Source organism: Cetorhinus maximus, chromosome 12 (assembly GCF_964194155.1).
Source record: "Cetorhinus maximus chromosome 12, sCetMax3.hap1.1, whole genome shotgun sequence".
NCBI classification, from domain to species: Eukaryota; Metazoa; Chordata; class Chondrichthyes; order Lamniformes; family Cetorhinidae; genus Cetorhinus; species Cetorhinus maximus.
Window position 1 is genome coordinate 108,475,999 of NC_135890.1, and position 12,996 is coordinate 108,488,994.

General features: G+C 42.1%; 1 long non-coding RNA gene across 1 annotated transcript in view; it reads left to right on the top strand.

The window, feature by feature from the left end:
• Positions 1-2,689: 2,689 nt before the first annotated feature.
• The window catches only part of LOC144687835 (uncharacterized), a 239,690-nt gene continuing 229,383 nt past the window's right edge, over positions 2,690-12,996 (top strand). The window contains exon 1 of the long non-coding RNA XR_013578223.1: positions 2,690-2,767. This is a non-coding gene — a long non-coding RNA (uncharacterized LOC144687835). The remainder of the gene's footprint in view (positions 2,768-12,996) is intronic.

A 12,996-nucleotide genomic window follows, 5' to 3' on the forward strand; every position in this document is an offset into this window, starting at 1 on the left:
TGCAGGATTTCCTCAAAGGGATGGATTTTTCAGCAGGTCTCGAAGGTGGTTACTTGTGACTTTCTTATCAGGAGGTCAACCTTCTGTACTGGTGGACTTCAAAAGAAACAGGCGGGGAGACTTTTAAGATATAGCAGTCTACAAATCATAAAGTCTTGGGTATTACTGCCTTTTTATGCTACTGCTGTTTCTGCAGCTGGTGTTCTTTGTAGACTGACCAGTTTTCCCCTGTTTTTTAAAATAATAAGACTCGATATCTGGCACCAGCTTTGATCACATGATCAATACTGCTTTTATCCACCCAGAATGGTTTGGAAGATCAAAGCCATTGCTTGCTACACAATGGAGAGTGGGGTCTGTTCACACTTCCTTGTGGTGGAGTGGCTTCTTTACAGCTCCCTTTGTTGAGTTTCAACTTCACAGACCAGGAATCAGCAAGTCCATTGATTTTGAGATTTTCAATGAGTCCACAAACAATAGAATCTGTGAATCCAGCAGATGGTTTTCATATTGCTCTGTCCATTCAAGGGGGCCCTCGCCCATGGTCATTCAATGAGGAACTTTCTGGAGACCTGAAGTAGTCAGTGTGGAAATTACAAAAGTCACCTGACCCTATCTTAGCCACCTGTCAGTGTCCATTTTTCAAAAGTAAAAGGCAGTTACAGAAAGTTCAATAGAAACACAGCCCATGTTTAAAGTTATTACATAAGATTTACAGCACAGAAACAGGTCATTAGGTCCAACCAGTCCTTGTCAGTGTTTAAGCTCCACTCGAGCCTCCTGCCATCTTTCCTCATCTTAATCTATCTCTGAAACCCTCTATTCCCTTCTCCCTTATATGTTTGTCTAGCTTCCCCTTAAATTCATCTACACAAATCACTTCCCTTCACTCCCCGTGATAGCGAGTTCCACATTCTCATCATTCTTTGGGTGAAGAATTTTCTTCCAAATTCCCTGTTGGATTTCTTGGTGATTATATTGTATTGATGGCCTCTAGCTATGTTCTTCCTCACAAGGAAACATTCTTTCTGTATGTACTCTATCAGAAACTTTCATAGTTTTAAATACCTCTATGAAGTCACCATTCAGTCTTCTTTTTCCAAGATTAAGCAGATCCAGCATGGCAATCCTTTCCTGATATGTATAACCATGCATTTCTGGTATCATCCATGCAAATCTTCTCTACACCCTCTCCAGTGCCTCTATATCCTTTTGTGATATGGCAACCAGAACTGCACACAGCACCTCAAGCATGGTCCAACCAAGGCTCAACATATGTTCAGCATAACTCCCCTTCTTTTAAATTCTACTGGTCGAGAAATAAAACCTAGTGCTTGATTTGTTTTTTTTTTATGGCCTTGCTAACCTGTGGCACAACTTTTAGTAATTCTGAAAGTAAGGAATAGGACATGCCTTTACTTGGCGTGACAATAGCCACAATGACAGGAAATACCTGTGTCTGTACATACACATTTAATGTTCACAACCTCTCCCTGATGTCATCACTTTTTTGTTACACTTTTACATTTTACATCAGATTGTGTCATCTTAGGCTCACTCTCACCTCTCAATCAGAAGGTCCTGAGTTCAAACGCCACTCCAGAACTTGTGCACATGAGATAGATATTAAACCAAGGCCCCAACCACCCTTTCAGATGGATATAAAAGATCTTATGGTTATTCAAAGGAAGAGCAAGAACATCCTCCTGGTGTTCTGGTCAATATGTATCCCTTATTCAACATCAAGGGAAACAGATTATTTGATCACTTACCTCATAAGAACATAAGAAATAAGAGCAGGAGTAGGCCATACGACTCCTCGACCCGACTCTGCCACTGTCATTCAATTAGATAATGCACTATCCTGACTTCCCTGCCTGTTCCCCCTATCTCCTGACTCACCTTTGGCAGCCATCTGTCTTGTGAGATAATGGTTTAATCCCTGGTGGTCAACTCTGTGTTAAACAACATCTGCTGTGGCTCAGGAGCCCCACTCTGGCATGGCAGTCTCTGCCACATTTCCTGCAGATGAAGACAGTGAGATGAGAAGATGCAGGATTTGTGACCTGTTTTCTCTGGACCCTCTTCTCAGCCAGCTAAGCTTTTCGTTTTGCCTTGCTTCTTCCAATGCACTTCCAGACAGTCAGCCTGCAGAGGTCACAGCCATCAGCAACTGTCTTGTCAATGACCAGCAACTTAATATCTTGCTTGGAAGTGTCTTTGCAGTGGAGGTATGGATGTCCAGAAGTTCATGACTCAGTGGCTAGTTCAGTGTAAAGAAGGTCTCTGGGTATAGGACTGTCATCCATCCAATGAACATGGCCAAGCCAGTGCAGAGACCGTTGGCTTAGTAATGATTATATGCTGATGGAATTAGCATGCTCTAGGGTATCTGAGTTGGTTACCTTGTCCTGCCAAGAGATACCAAGAGTATGTCTGAGACAGCGAAGGTGGAACCTGTTCAGCCTTTTCTCCTGCTTAGCATATGTTGTCCAGGTCTTAATGTAGAGGAAGCACTGAGGACACAGGCTTGGTAGAGTCATATATAAAAACAAAAAACTACTGCGGATGCTGGAAATCCAAAACAAAAACAGAATTACCTGGAAAAACTCAGCAGGTCTGGCAGCATCGGCGGAGAAGAAAAGAGTTGACGTTTCGAGTCCTCATGACCCTTCAACAGAACAGTTCTGTTGAAGGGTCATGAGGACTCGAAACGTCAACTCTTTTCTTCTCCGCCGATGCTGCCAGACCTGCTGAGTTTTTCCAGGTAATTCTGTTTTTGTTTTGGTAGACTCATAGTTTGGTGTTCTCGATCAGGTTTCTATTGTTCCATTGTCACAACCGTGCATAAGATGTTTCCTCAAAGCGGTTTGTGAGCTAAAAATTTGTGCGTGTATGTAGCCTCCCTTTAAATTTGCGAGCAATTTAATTTAAAAATAACCAGCAGCAAAGCTTTAGTCTTAATCAAGATACAGATTAGTTTATCACAAAACTACTGCTGTATTTTACTTAAGTGAAAGTTACTAACTGAATACATACAAAGATTAAATGCAAATAAGGATAAAAGATGAAATTCAGTTCAGTCCTTTAAGATTTCATTACAGGCCTGTAGCTTGTAGTTGAAGTGTTGGTTGTCTGGAGTCAGAGCAGTCCCTAGGGTATGGCGAATCAGGTAAACTGCCCCAGGCCCCACACTTTGGGGGGCCCTGTGCTGGGGTGACCTTTGAATGCATGCAACATTTCATTTCCAGTTTAGTTTGAAGGCATCGGTTTAATTAATGCAAAGCAGCGGTCCAATTGGTATTTGAAATACAATAGCTAGCACTAGCAGGGATAAATGGAGAAGTATAGCTCAGATGCAGGAAAAGGCAGAAAAAAAAGAAGAGAGAAGAAATGGATAAAACCCTGAAAGGTTCACTGGAAAAGTTCAAGGTTTTTAAAAGTGTTTTGGCTTGTGAGGTAAATGCTGAATTAATGCACTCCAGCAAATGTTATTTTTATTCATTCATGGGATGTGGGCTTCACGGGCTGGGCCAGCATTTATTGCCCGTCCCTAGCTACCCTTGAGAAGGTGGTGGTGAGCTGCCTTCTTGAACCGCTGCAGTACATGTGGTGTAGGTACACCCACAGTGCTGTTAGGAAAGGAGTTCCAGGATTTTGACCCAGTGACACTGAAGGAACGGCAATATATTTCCAAGTCAGGATGGTGAGTGACTTCGAGGGGAACTTCCAGGTGATGGTGTTCTCATCTATCTGCTGCCCTTGTCCTTCTAGACGGCAGTGGTCATGGGTTTGGAAGGTGCTGTCGAAGGAGCCTTGGTGAATTCCTGCAGTACACACTGCTGCTACTGTGCGTCAGTGGTGGAGGGAGTGAATGTTTGTGAATGTGGTGCCAATCAAACGGGCTGCTTTGAATTGGACTATGTCAAGCTTCTTGAATACTGTGGGAACTGCACTCATCCAGGCAAGTGGGGAGTGCCCCATCACACTCCTGACTTGGGCCTTGTAAATGGTGGACAGGCTTTGGGGAGTCAGGAGGTGAGTAACTCATCGCAGGATTCCTAGTCTCTGACCTGCTCTTGTAGTCACAGTATTTATATGGCTAGTCCAGTTCAGTTTCTGGTCAATGGTAACCCCCCCTGGATGTTGATAGTGGGGGGATTCAGTGATGGTAATGCCATTGAATGTCTAGGGACGATGATTGCGTTCTCTCTTGTTGGAGATGATCTTTGCCTGACACTTGTGTGAGGCGACTGTTACTTGCCACTTGTCAGCCCAAGCCTGGGTATCGTCCAGGTCTTGCTGCATTTGGACATGGACTGCTTCAGAATGTACCACCATTGCTGAGGAAGAGGACGTTAGTGCAAAATGTACACAGGTTGATAAAATAGCCAATACTTCTAACGCTATTTCCACTGAAGAAGAAATGTATGATCTAGCAAATTGGCCAGATTTATTTGACAACAAGATGACAGAAATTTTAGTCAAGAGAGAGCCTGTAAAAATAACTGGTAGTGAGCATGTCTTTCCAAAGAATGATGAGAATAAAAACTTTTCAGAAGACGTATACACACGGAGAATGCCAAATAGAGAAAGGGTCGAAAGAAATTAACTGGTGTACACGCGCGAAGAAAGCTGATGCAGCTTTTTGCTTCTGCCGCAAATTGTACAGCTCAAAAACGGCACACCAATTAGTAAAAGAAGGCTGCAATGACTGGAAGCATCTCAATGACAGATTGCAATCTCACAAATTATCTAAGGCGCATATTCAAAATGCAAAAAAAGGATTGAAATAAAGCAAAGATTCCCTGTAATGAAGACAATAGATAAGCACACACAGAGAGAAATAAACAAGGAGCAGAAACATTGGCAATCACTGTTGACACATATTATAGCAGTTGTGTGGTACGTAGCTCAGCATAACTCAGCATTTCGTGGAGCAAATGCAAGGCTTTATGTACATAACAATGGAAACTTTCTGGGATCAATTGAGATGATAGCTAAATTTGATCCTACGATGCAAGAGCATGTCTGATGCATCAAAAACAAAGAAAAAAAAACATTACCATTACCTTGGACCTAGTATTCAAAATTAGCTAATCTCGATGATGGCATTGCAGGTGAAGAAAAACATTAATGAAAAGGTGAAGTCTGCAAAATACTTTGCAGTTATTCTTGACTGTATTCCTGATCTGAGTCACCAAGAGCAGATGTTCCTGGTGCTTCATTATGTTGACATGACTTCTGAAGAAGTGAAGATAAGGGAGAATTTTATTGACTTTCTTCTGGTTCAAGACAAAAGAGGATAAGGACTGTAAGATTCTTTCATGGTTGTGCTGGATGTGCTTGGCCTCCATATTACTGATTGTAGTGGGCAGGGATACAACAGTGGGGCAAATATGAATGAGGCATACAGGCGCACATCCTTCAACTCAACCACCGAGCGTTTTTCACTCCATGTAGCTGTCACTACTTAAATCTGGTATTGGGAGATATGGCAAAGTGTAGTTCTAAAGCCATGACAGTTTTTGGAGTTGTACAGCGAATTTACAATACGCTTGCAGCTTTAACTAATAGATGGCAAATATTGAGAGCGAATGTTCCCTCTCTAACTCCAAAGCTGTTGTCAGGCACTAGGTGGGAGAGTCAAGTAGAGTGCGTAAGAGTAATCCAATACCAGACAAGTGATATCAGGAACATCTTGCTTAAAGTTGATGAAGAATGCGACAACACAAAAGTTAAACGTGAGGCTGAGTTCTTGGTCAACTATGAACTCGAAAATTTTGAATTTCTGTTTGCAATGGTTGTATGAAATCATGTTCACCATAAACACTGTGAGCAAGACACTTCAATCCAGCAAAATGCAGCTTGATGTGGCTATTGTACACATCAAATAACTCATTGACTTTCAGCAACACAGAAATACAGGATTTACCTCAGCCAAGAATACAGCAACAGAAATAGCAGCTGAAATGGACATTGAACCTAAATTCAAGGAAGGTGTAAAACGAAAAAGAGGCGAAGAGGAGCTGGAGAATTCGCCCAAGAAAGTATTTGAAACCAATTATCTTCTGCTCATTGTAAATCTGGCACTCGTGTGACTAACCGCACGATTCGAACAAATGCAAGTATACTCCAATAATTCTGGTTTTCTGTATGATGTGAAGAAACTCAGAAAAATGACAGAAGTTGACATGAGAAAGCGGTGCATGGAATTGGGAATTGCATTGTCTGACAAAGAATCTCACGATATCAACAGTGTGAACCATTTCTCAGAGTTTCCATAGCTACAAGAATTCATCCCTGAAGGAATAAGTACTGCACTTCAAGCCCTTCAATTTCTTTAAACACTCAACGGTTCCTTCCCAATCACAGCAATAGAGTACAGGATTTTGCTGACAATCCCAGTCACAGTGGCTTCAGGGGAGCAAAGTTTTTCCAGATTAAAAATGATAAAGAACTGCCTGAGGCCAACTGTGTCTCAAAATAGGCTGTATGGACTGGCAATTCTGTCCATCAAGAAGTAGCATCAAACTGGATTATCACAATCTGACAGCAGAGCTTGCTGCAAGGAAGTCTAGGAAGGTGGATTTCAGAATGTAGGCTGCGCAACACTGATCGTGACTGATGAGTTTTTTTTTAATTATAGGAATTTCATTATAATTATACATAAGAAGTAAGATATAATATAACTACATTGCAATTATACAGCTGGGCGCTATCAATATTTAACCTGCAGCTGCTCTTGATGTTCATTGTAACCAGATTTCACCATTATAAAAACGTTATGGGGAGCCCTGCACAGTGTGAATTGCCCTTGGCCCTGCACACCGCCCCCTGCCCTGCCCCCCCGCCCCAGGGATGGCTTGTCCGGAGTGAAGGGTTGAAGTTGAAGTGCTGTTTTCAGCAGCTGCAATGGCCTTTGTAGGTGGACTCAGCAGGGCAGCAAGTTTTTGGAAAAAAGAGAGAGAAGGTTTTTTTTAGTTCCTCACTAATTCTGCGGATTTGTCACTTGGAAATTGCCTGGAATCTTTCGACAAAACAGCAGTTGATTTCTGAATACCTTCCCCTTTGCCCTTCCTTGGCCAAGAACCCTCGGATTATGTCTCTCTGGGTTCTTCCTGGGGGTTCTGCACACAAGGCTTTAGCTGCCTCTCTTTATCATAACCAAAGCAAAATGGCTACAATGTAAATTTCAAATGAACTATTGTTCCACCAGGCAAAGAAGTTAATTACACTAGCATCCCTTTGAAGTATCTTCCTCTCTCATGTTCTCGCAGAAGCTAAGGAGTCTTCACACCTTTACAAGATTCAGTGGAGAGCTCTGGAGGAGTCTTGCATTTTAATGACTCTGTGATCAGTTCTGGAGATAATAGAGTCTGACAAGGTCTGAACAAACAGAAAGGTGCCAAGATGTCTGCCGATACCTCCATTTTGAAAAGGGGTTTTAAACTCAATTTTAAAGGTTTAAAAGAAAAAATGTACCTTTAAAAGTTATTCTCAAAATCTATAATATTATAACTACACATTTGTGACATACCGCCCCACCCCCCTCCTCCCTACGGGAAAAAAATTGAAATATATTTTTATTCCTTCACAGAATTACATTGCAGAAACAAAAGATAAAGAAATACACGCATTTTTTCCTACAAACAGATAGATACAGCCTCCCTTTTACATTTTCCAGTTGGGTTGTTATCTGGGGACTCTCTTCCTTCTCTTTTTCCCAGTTTTCACTGCAGTTTGTACTGATTTTAACTTTGGAGCTTTGTTGGATTCTGTATTTGTAGCTTTCATATCATTGAGGTCTACAAAGAACGTGCCAGACAAATCTGAAGCTAAATCAATTGCTGCTTCTTCACCTGGAAATGTTTCTTGTTTGCTCCCCAGACTTAAACCTTTTAAATTCTACCCCTGAAATAGCAGGTTAGCAATGGCCTCTTTCTTTGTCAATAACTTGTCCCTTCTTTGATCAAAGTCCCTTTTCACTGTTACGATATTGTCATTAAGATGCTTTTTATGTTCAAGCAAAAAAGTTTGATATTCTTGACTGGTTTGTTCTTTGAATGTTTTTAAATCTCTCAGTTTTTTTCCTCATTCTATTAATTATTTTCAAATGAGGTTGACCACTTCTATGTTTTGAATTTTTGCTTTTTTTTCTCCTCACACTTTGAGTCAGCCCCTTAACTCACAAATTAGTTTATTGAAGTCAGGTTTTGAACTGAGTTCAGTGACTTCTACTTCTGCATCTGTGTTCCGAGGCTTCACGCTAACAGGTGTGGTTAACTTCTGTGCTGTCTCAGCACAGACAGGTCCATTTGATTCAGGGTTAGTTGCCATTAATCCTTTAGAGTCACTCTGAGGTCTCAATCCTTTCTGTGGGAATTTTGATTGGGAATTTCTGTCAATCCCTTTTCTGCCTCTTTCAACTCACTTGGCTTGGCTTCAGCCCTTTAAACACTCATAGGACTTCTCTCAGGCCTGTTTAATTCCATGGGCTTTTGCTGAGCCATTTCAGCCTTCATGGGTTGTATCACCCCCCTGTCAGGCTTCTGTTGCTTTCTCAGCTGTCTGCACCCATGCAGAATCCTGCTGAAACTGCTCAGTTTGTTCAGCCTCAGTGGGTTGTTCTTGAGCTTTGTGGGGTAACAACTTCCACCCTGTGAGGTCATTTCCTAGTAAAGGGTCAATCCCCTGCATGGGCAAGCCTGAGATTACACCCACCACCACCACCCTGGTAATGAGTTCACCCTTTAAGTGAATTTTCATTAATGGTACTTCAACACCTTCTCCAGTTAGTCATTTGACTATCACTCTGAAATTTGCCCTGTTTCTGCATGGGAAATCCTCAATTCTCCCTGCCAGCAGTGTCTGCAAGCAACCAGTGTCCTGGATTGTGTTAATCGTCTTTCCTGGTGCTTTGGAATCATTAGGGGCCATTTCCCCTTTATGCACAAAATCCTGGTAGGTTTCTGTGTCTTCCTTCATATTTGCACAATGGGTTGAAATACTGCCTGTGGCTTTCTTTGCTTGCCAGCAATGTTCTTTTATACAACCCAGTTTGCCACAGATAGGGTGTGGTCCTGAGGCTCTGCCTTCTATATTCTTTCTTTTCACAGTTGGGGATTGATTTTCTCATGTCCCCCATTCTCTTTCTCCTTAGAATCTATTTCCTTTTCCTCTGTCTCATTATTTTTTCCCTGCTGATATGAACTATTTGACCCAAGTCTGCTGTGATTCAGAGGTCTGTGAGTCAATACATAATCCTTGGCCTTCATGGTGGCTGGCCTTGCTGAGGTAACCTTTTGTTCCTCAAGATGCATTTTAATATTGTAAGGGAGACAATTTTTGAACTCCTCTAAACAACACCAATTCTCTTATTCCCTCAAAAGTAAGCTCTATCTTTAAAGCACACGCCCATCAGTCAAAAGCAATCTGTTTGATTCTCAAATTCCAGATATGTTTGCATGAGTTTCTTACATGAATTTCTGGACTGCTGATGATATGCTTCTGGCAAGAGTTCAAAGGTACTCAGGATTGTATCCTTAGTATGTTTGTAATCAGCAGTCACATAAGGAGACAGTGTGCAAAAGATATCTTGGGTTTTTCCTGTTAACTGACCCTGGATCATCAGTGTCCACACTTCCTGGGGTAATATGTACTGATCTGCTACTTTTTTGAAAGCAGCAAAAAAGGATTCTACATCTCCCTCTTCAAATTTGGGAACAAATTTGGAGAATTTTAGGGCTTCAAGGCCTGTTTTGGGATTAAAGGGATTTGGGCTGTCATTAAACAGTGAGGGAGTTCTTCTAGCAACTTCAAGTTGCCTTTGGTCTTTATCTCTCGACACTTGCAGCTCCAATTCCGATTTCTGCAGCTAGAAATTACAGTCTTCTCTTTCTTGGGCTAGTCTTTCTTTTCTTTCTTTCTGAGCTTGTCGCTCCTTCTCTTTTTTCCTGAAATTTGTGACATCCACGCCCTCTTATTCAGCTTGGATTTCAACACCAAGAATTCACGACCCTCTGAAAGAAGAAATTCCTTCTCATCTGCATCTTAAATGGGTCCCCCTTATTCTGACACAATGTCCCATAGCTCTAGATTTCCCCACGAGGAGAAACATCTCTCAGCATCTACCCTGTCAAGCCCCTCAGATTCTTATATGTTTCAATGATATCACTTCTCATTCTTCTAAATTCTAATGAGTATAGGCCTAACCTTCTCACCCTTTCCTAATGAGATAACCCATTCCCCCAAGGAATCAACCCAGTGAACCTTTTCTGAACTTTTTCCAATACAAGTGAATCTCTTCTTAAATAAGGAGACCATTGATGTTTGTGGTATCTTGGTGTGAACAACTTGGTTGTCATGTTTCCCTACCTCACAACAATGGTTCTGCTTCAAAAACACTTTGATGGCTATAAAGTGTTTTGAAATATTCTACAAAAATGCAAATTATTTTTTGGAAATGCCTATTTAATCCATTATGATTAGAATTTTCTGTGTAAGCAGGTTCCTGGTCAATATATTTGCAGGCTCTGGTCACTAGGTATTGTTGTGTCCCCATTGTATCCTCGAACATACTGACATTCAGAAGAAGCGACATGCTGCCTTTGACCTCTTTGAATTTTCAATATGATTGATCATTTATCCTCCTCAATGTGCCACCTCCACAGGTACTAATTGTCCTCAAACAGCCAGGGCATTTCTATCAATGGCTTATGCTTTTGGCCCCACATAGATAGCTCTGATCAACCCCAAGGATCCATCCTTAGTCCACTCCTCTTCCTCATTTAAATATTGGCCCAAATCTTCTGATCAGCGTCAGAACTGCTGTGTCCAACACTGATCAGACAGAAAACTACACACTTACCTGGACATGTTTAAAAAGGCCAGACTTCCAATCCGCGATGTAGAAGAATTCCCTCAGTGCAGGAATCCACACAGAGAGCAGCAAAGAGAATCAGCTCAGAAGACACATCCCCTTTTTATCACACTAGCTGCCATAAGGTAAGTTTAAGTGTCCAGTGTGAATGTTGGTGAATGGGGGAATGGACAAATGAATGAATGGATAGGGTTGTAGTGTGTGCTAGTTCCACTATTGTATGATGAGGAAGAATGAGTCTGAAGCTAGCCCATACCTCAAAAACAGGTTTATTTCCAAGACAAAACAGGCAAAGTAACAGACTCTCCTAATTCCTCCTCCCCTCAGTGTTCCAGCTGTCTCCATTTATACTCTTTTTAATATAACCAATTAACAAATTAAATAAATTAACAAATAAAGGGGACAGTCTCTTAAAGGGACACTAAGAAAGAAAAACAAAATTACAAAAGAAATTTACAAAAATTCAAATTAAAATGTGATTTTGGGGGGTATTAATGCACCCCAGACCCCACAGTGCCCACCTGTCCCTACTGCCAAGCATTCAGGTCATCAGTCCCCATTTATAGGTGGGCCAATAACTGTAACCTGTTTACCAATGCAATTTCCTTGACGTAATTGCCATTAAACCTTTCCAATGTAATTGCCATTTAACAAAGTGATTGCGATTGGACCTTAACAGTTGGTCCAAGTCGAGTGGAACGTTTGAGGTGGCGGCTGCGGTGAAGGGCAGTGTGTCCTGCAAGGCATTGAAGCAGTCGCTGACTAAAGTCACCCAAGAAGCTGCCAAGAAGCGGAGGAAACCTCATAAGCAGAGCTATTCCACTCACGTGTACAGGGTGCTGACCCAGGTCCACCCTTCCACCAGGTTCTCGTACAAGGCCATGAGTGTTGTGAAATCTTCTGTTGTTGACATTTTTGAGCACATCGCCACCAAGACTTCACACCTCATTCACTACAACAAGCGCCGCACCATTTCAGCCAGGGAGATCCAGAGCGCCATCCGCCTCATGCTTCCAGGGGAACTGGCCAAACACACCGTCTCCGGAGGCACCAAAGCGGTCGCCAAATACACCAGCTCCGTTTAGGTTGATCATTCTAAAGATTATTAAAAAAATAAGACATTGACAGGATGGGTAAGTGGGTGAGGTGGCAGGTGGATGAGTTGGGTATCTGGCTCAGGGGCTAGTTAGTTGGGTCAGGATGGGTTGTCAGGTCACAGGTTAGTCAGGTGGTGGGGGCTAGTTAGGACGGGCGGGGGGTAGTCAGTTTGAATTGGGAGGGATAGTCATGTCGGATCAGGGGAGAAACCGGGGGTCGGGAGGGGAGTTGGGAGGGTCAATGTGGGTGATGGCAGGGGGGTGGTGGGGGGCGTCAACTGTCAAGTTACCCATGAGTTAGACTAGGATTTTCCTGTCTAACATTTCCTGGGTAACTATTCAGGTAAGTACCATGGAACTGTCTGAAGCTTCTGACTCTAACTCAGAGTCAGAGACTTGGAGGGTCCCGGGGAGTAAGGGAATTGCCCATTTAAAGTTCAAACTTCCCAGTCTATTTGCATGGAATCAGCGCGTTGGGGCTTCTATGGTGTCCTGATGCATATCTTAGGTTGTACTTCTAGTCTCTGGCGATCTGGAGACTGGAAGATCCGGGCCATTGTATTTTGGTGAATACATCCATAGGCTGACTAAGTTCTGCCTATTTCCCTTGTCTTCATGACTACCAGACTGATATTAAGTCAACGATGAGCCAGAACCTCCTCCACTTGAATATTGGAAAGACCAGTAATAGATAGGAAAAGAGCACCTGTTCCATCACAGGTCTGATGGCATCTGTGGAAAGGAATACAGTTAACGTTTTGAGTCCAAATGACTCTTCATCAGAACTAAGGAAAAATAGAAAAGAGGTAAAATATAAGCTGGTTTAAGGGGTGGGTGGGACAGGTTGAGCTGGATGTATCTGTTCCATCAAGCCTGTCCAATCAAGATATTGTGCAGCTAAGTACACCAGTGACTTATGCCCTAGTAATACAACATCCTGAAAAGTCTCAAAAAGAAATACTTTTATTTCAATTATGTAATTTTAACATGTGACTAGAGTTTGAAACACAAATAAAT